At 42.0% G+C, this 6,016-nt stretch overlaps 1 long non-coding RNA gene across 1 annotated transcript; it reads right to left on the bottom strand.

The window, feature by feature from the left end:
* Positions 1 to 289: 289 nt before the first annotated feature.
* Positions 290 to 5,684, bottom strand: LOC130517672 (uncharacterized). Its single transcript, XR_008947768.1, has 4 exons — positions 4,852 to 5,684; positions 3,389 to 3,495; positions 3,227 to 3,292; positions 290 to 1,440 (listed from the first exon to the last, which is right to left on the bottom strand). It is a non-coding gene; the product is annotated as an uncharacterized LOC130517672 (long non-coding RNA).
* Between the last annotated feature and the right edge of the window lie 332 nt (positions 5,685 to 6,016).

Raw genomic sequence — 6,016 nt, 5'->3', positions numbered from 1 at the left:
TCAGATTAATCACAGTAAATCTTTGGATTAATTGTGATTAAACAGTTTAGTAATTCCTTCATGAAATTTCAGTTTTCTTCAGCTCTGGAAATGGATCGGGAAGAAAAGGTTGAGATATTATATAGTTTATTTAGCCTGAAGTTGAAGCTCCATCTCCTGTTGCACCTGCTCATTTTTATTACTGACGAACTGAATTGATGAATAATTGTTAGTTGGTAAACAAAATCACTGTGTTCTATTCTTTTTTAATCATTTTTTTTATTTATTTAATCATATTTAACAGTAGAAATGATATTCAGTACATAATGACAAAGATTAATTAACTGCAGATATAAACAAGCATTTTAGTTACATTAATTATGGCACTGGGATACTAACACAAGCACAAATAAATTGCCAGTCTAAATGCTAGATGTATAAAATTTTAAATACACATGCAAGATGTGTCCGGCAGGCTGATTTTGTGTCCTGGTGGATATAGACCAGAACTCTGTCTTTTTATTCTTATTTCCTATATGACTCACCGCACAGGCAGTAATTAGGCAACAAACAAAAGGTGTGCGAATCTGACCTTTCATTCTCTCAAATCAGAAATTTGACCTAAATAGAATGTCAAAATGTGATGTCTACCCTTAGTTGATTCCAGTAGAACAAAAGTATTCTTGAAACTATAGAATAAAACTACAGAGAAGGCTTAAGTCATTTGCTTCTTATTCTGCATTATATACCATGTTTTTGTGTTCTTGTTTACCATTAGTCAAATACTTTGTATTTAAGAGCAAATCTCAGCTTTATAAATGTAATAGTGAAGCAGAGGGAGCCATCGTATGAAAAAATGACCAAAGAAGATCTTCAGTGTTGCAAAGTCCAGCTTTTCAGCTAAGGATGTTATTTAGTTTTTGTGTAGTTGTTAGCCAGGCTTACGTCTTACTGCACCAGTTGGTTCAAATTCTCAAATACAGCTTTTATCTAGAGCTGAGAAGTGCACAGTTCTCCTTTTCTTGCTTTCTTCCACTGGTTCCACAGGTCTCAGGTGAACTCTAAATGGACCAAAAGAGGGTCTCTTCTCAACCTCCAGGTCCCTCCACATTATTTGGTGCATTTGTTAGACAAAAAAGGTAGAAAAAAATACCTATATGCTCAAAGATACAAGTGCTACTCAGACACTTCATCCACCATTTAACAAGAAGAAACTACTAATTTACAACCAATCCAACTTGGAAACCCTTTTTTAAATTGGTGTATTCTAAGGTAAAACTGTCAGACATTATGGTAATAATGCTTTAAAAGATTGGATGTCCCAGTTAGATCAGTCAGTCAGTCTTTATTAATAAAGCATCTGTTTCAGTCAAAAAAATTTCTAGGCGCTTTACAGGAGAGGAGAGGCAGGCATCACCAAGCAGGGTTCGGATCATGTTTCTGGACCCCGGCAGCCTTGGCCTATAGCAGCAGAAATAAGATGTTAACCTAAGAATTAGACAACCCTCTAAATATAATAATTATGTCCAGGATAGTAATTGGAACTACAGAATTACTGACAATAAGCTTTTTCAAAGAGGAAGGTCTTAAGTCTTAAAAATCTGCAAAGCAATTCATGATCCAGTGTTGATTATGCAACAGTTGCAGGACCGGGTCCATCACCTGTTGCTAAAGAACAATTTATCTGGTCCAGAATAGAGCTACCTATCAGTGGTAAAACATCCTTCAACAAGTGTGTTGGGATGGGATCTAAAAGAGACGCGGTAGACTTAAATCTTTGAATTAAAGCAGACATCTCAGAAAAAATAAATAAATATTGGATTAAAGGAGTTTAAGGGCTCGCTGGGGACCCTGTTTATTCCCACAGGCAGCACATCTGGTGAGGGTCTAGCAGCTGTTGGGATGGCCTAATTAGCTTTCCTCTAATAGCTATAAGTTTCAGTGAAGAAGCTCATTAAGTCTTCACCACCAAGGGATGAAGGGATACGTGGATCTAAAACACTGACTCTTGGTTAATTTGGCCACAGTGCTGAAAAGAATCCTGGGTTTAGTCTGGTTTTCTTCAGTTAGAAAACAAGATCATGGTAGACATACTTATTTTCGTCTGGTTTTCATCAAATCCATTATTTGTAAATGGAGTCCAAAAGCTGGAACTCCTTATTCAGACTCTGCTGAATACTTTAATTTTTTTTCTACTAGCTTTTATTTGCTAACTATATCAAAGCTGACCATTTGTCTGCCCAGATGTTCGCTGCACTTCCTGTGTAGATGATGAAAGGGAATATTATATCCGTCGAAATGCCAGCCTTGGTCTCACAAAGCAAGTTGAACGTTGGGGCATCCTCTACCACGAGCTTCACAACAAAAACAATCGCAACCCCGTCTTGAACCGACTGCATCCGAAATGGAATACTGTAAATACAGCGGGATGACATTCACAGCAGAATATTTGATCAATTGGAGTATTAAATGTAAGTTTTCTCAATCCTCTATTTCAGTATTTCATCTTGTTTGGAGGCCTTGCATTGCCCTAAACTTTCACATTTGGTTTATCTTTGATCTTAATTTACTTAAAGACTGAAAACAACAATCCCAGTAATGATTTATTTTTTCCACGGGCAAAGTTAATGCGACTCTGCTCATAAATACTTTAAAACAATAACAGACATTTGGAAAATGAAAGGTTTTACATAATAGTCACTTAATCTGAGCGGTATTGAATTGTGGGATTACGGTAGCATAATACATTCATAATGCTGCTGGCATTTCACCAGATTAACCAAAGTGTTAAAACAGACATAGTAAAAAAGCTATTATTTTTTCTCAAGAAGATTAACTAATGGGGAAAGGCAGGAAGACAATAGCTGTTCCTGCAACTGGGATAAGGATTGGCAGCAGGGTAGTGAGCATTTTTATCACCGTCTCTACTGAAAGCAAAAGACTGCTGTATTAAGGTACTGTCAGCCCATGTGACACTTACTCCAGAAGACCTTCTAATCGTCATTGATCCCTCACAGCAGTGATGACAGACACAATCAGACAGACAGACTGACCGACAAACCGACCGTCCGACCGCTGCGTTGGTGCGAGTGGTGACAATTTCAAAATGTTAATGCATAACAATAAATGTCAAGCATGTTTGATAAGAGTGGACAATCAACCTGAGAGTCAGAAGCACAACAGATGTGAGCTCCACTGGTCTTCCCACACATCACCCTGCCTGACAATAGATGGAAGGAAAACCTACCCTGTAACAGGAAGAAACCTTGGGCAGGACCAGACTCACATGGGGGAACCCTCCTGCTGATGGCTGCTGCGAAAGCAAGGATGGATACAGACAGTTAGAGGAGCAGGGAGGGAAGCCCAAAAACCTACACAGAATGTGCCAATAACATCATTGTTGACCTACAGGGGAGAGAAGGGTCGGAGAAGAGAGTAGAGGAGAGGAAGCCATGACCCAGTGGGGTGACAGAGGCCTGTCAGGTGATCATGCAGCCTCGACCTATAGCAGCAGAACTAAGATGAAATGTAAAAAAATAAAATAAAAATAAATTAGACAACCCTGTTCTTGATCTAATGAGCAGCCAATGAAGAGAAGCCTGCACAGGAGTAATGTGATCTCTGGTGCCAGTACCTGCCTTTAGATCAGCTGGAGGCTTCTCACACACCGTATTTTCACGACTATAAGGCGCACCTAAAACACCGAGATGTTCTCAAAAATCAACGGTGCACCTTATAATATGGTGCATCTTGTGTGTGGACTGAGTTCCAAAATCTGCTGTGTGCCTTTGGTAAGTGCACTACGGTAAACGCTCCGCCCATCGATTAGCGGCACACCTACGCGTAAGGATCCCCTAAAATGGCGCCGGTCAAGCAACACGCGTATGAGGCTTACTTTAAACTATAGGCCATCGAATATGCTTCTGAAAATGACAGTCAAGCAGCTGCAAGACATTTTAACGTAAATGAGTCCATGGTCAGAAAGTGGAGAAAAAAAAGTGAACGAAAGTGAGGAAGACAAAGCTGAGTTTCCGCGGGAACAAAGCAAGGTGGCCCGAGCTGGAAGACCGAGTGGAACAGTTGGTTGTGGAACAGTGAACAACTGGAAGGGGTGTCTCTACTGTCACCATTCCATAAAAGGCCAAAGCGATTGCCGAAGAAATGGACATCGAGCACTTCCAAGGAGGTCCGTCTTGGTGTTTTCGCTTTATGAGGAGGCGGCATCTCTCCATACGCGCAAGGACAACTGTTGCGCAGCGGCTGCCCGTGGATTACCAGTAGAGGGTGGCCATCTTCTGCACCTACTGCCGCGACAAGATACCCACACCCAGCCACATCTATGAGGCAGCAGCGGGCGAGTTATGCCACCATATGCGGGTGGATTGTAGACTCATGGGCTATGATACCGTCTTCATGTATTGGAAGAGCTTTCACAAAAGTCGGCATCAACGCTGAAGCGGAACCGGTCGGTGAGTCTGATTCAGATGATGAAGAGGAATTCAGGATGTTGGACATTGAAATGGCGCAGCTGTTTAATTCAAATACAGAAGATGAAAACTTTGATGGTTTTTGTGGCAGAAGAATAAATATTTTGTTCAATAAGTGTCAAAACTCACTGTTTTACTTCCGTTGTCATTTTTTACTGTATGTTTTAGCATGCGCCTAATGATACGGTGCGCCTTATGTATGTTTTAAATACAGAAATAGCACCCGTAACTGAGGCTGCACCCTTTATTACAGTGCGCCTTATGGATTTCAGGCTCGGGGACTGGGTTGAGCTGAGCCAGAATGTGGAACCGAGGGGGAGGACATGAACCCTCAGAACTGTACAGTTCTGTTTACAGCGGGCAGGAGTGACAGAAAGGGGCTTACAGGAGAGGAGGCCGACGGTGCAGCGGAGCAGACTGGGGATGAGCAGCAGCGAAGTCGGGACCAGGTGAGCAGACAGGAACCAGAAACGCTGAGGCAGAAGTCGTGGTCAGGGACGGAAGGCTGGTGAGTTTACCGGGAGACAAACAGTGCAGGCAGGTCAGAGGCAATCAGGTTCAGCAACAGGAGGTAAGGCAGGTAAGAAGTGCTGGAGAGTCTTGCATGGACACAGAAGAACAATCTGGCTGAGTGTGAGCGTGCAGGGGAGGCTTATAAGCAGGGCTGATTGGGAATCAGCTGCAGCTGTGCTTGCAGGTGAGTGGAGTTGAGCTGATGGGGTGGGAGTGGCTGGCAGGTAGAGTGGAAAATTACTGAGGCAGAGGGACAGGAGGGAACTGGGGGAATGGAGCTGTGACAAGGCTACCTTCTGCGTTTGTGTTTCTCCTCAGTCCTCCATGTTTGAAAGCTGCAAAAGGACCGCGTGTTTGCCCAGAAGTCGTTAATATTCAATTATGTGTTCTATGTGTTTCATAGACAAGGCAAGTGCGAGAATTGTTATCGTGGATGTCTCCGTCTTGTTCTCCGAACTCATAAATGGAAAGCTGAAAAGTTGTCTGTGACATCATCCCAGGTTCTGATTTCCAAGGAAAATGGAACATAGCATATGTCCTCATCTCCTTCTTTTCCCACCTGTCCATCAGCTGGAAAGCCTGATCCTGCTCAAGGTTTCTTCTATTAAAAGGCACCTTTTCCTGCCACTGTTCCTTGTTTGGAGCTCAGGCCCTGGATTTATTTTAAGCACCCCAAGACAATTTTGACAGTAACAATTTTGGCACTTCGTAAACAAAAGTTGAATAATAACGAATCAAATTTGCAGATACATGATTGACACTTGAGTTTGGACCTAAACTACATACACTTTTATCCCAGAAACAGCTGTTTTATGCTTTGTGTTGTGGTTTAGCAGTTGGGAGTATTTTCAATAACTTCGGTGACAAACTTAAATTCATGATTTATGTACATTTCTTTGGAGTACTAGGAAGGCTTTGAAGCAGTGTCAACCTTTGTGTGGCTTTCCCACATCAGTGGAATGTGCCACACTCTCTCTGCATACATCTCAGTTGGGTCTAAACTGGTCAGATCTCTTCCTGCTTCAACCATAGGATTT

This window comes from Takifugu flavidus, chromosome 20 (assembly GCF_003711565.1).
Source record: "Takifugu flavidus isolate HTHZ2018 chromosome 20, ASM371156v2, whole genome shotgun sequence".
Taxonomy (NCBI): Eukaryota; Metazoa; Chordata; class Actinopteri; order Tetraodontiformes; family Tetraodontidae; genus Takifugu; species Takifugu flavidus.
This window is presented reverse-complemented; position numbering and strand designations above follow the sequence as displayed.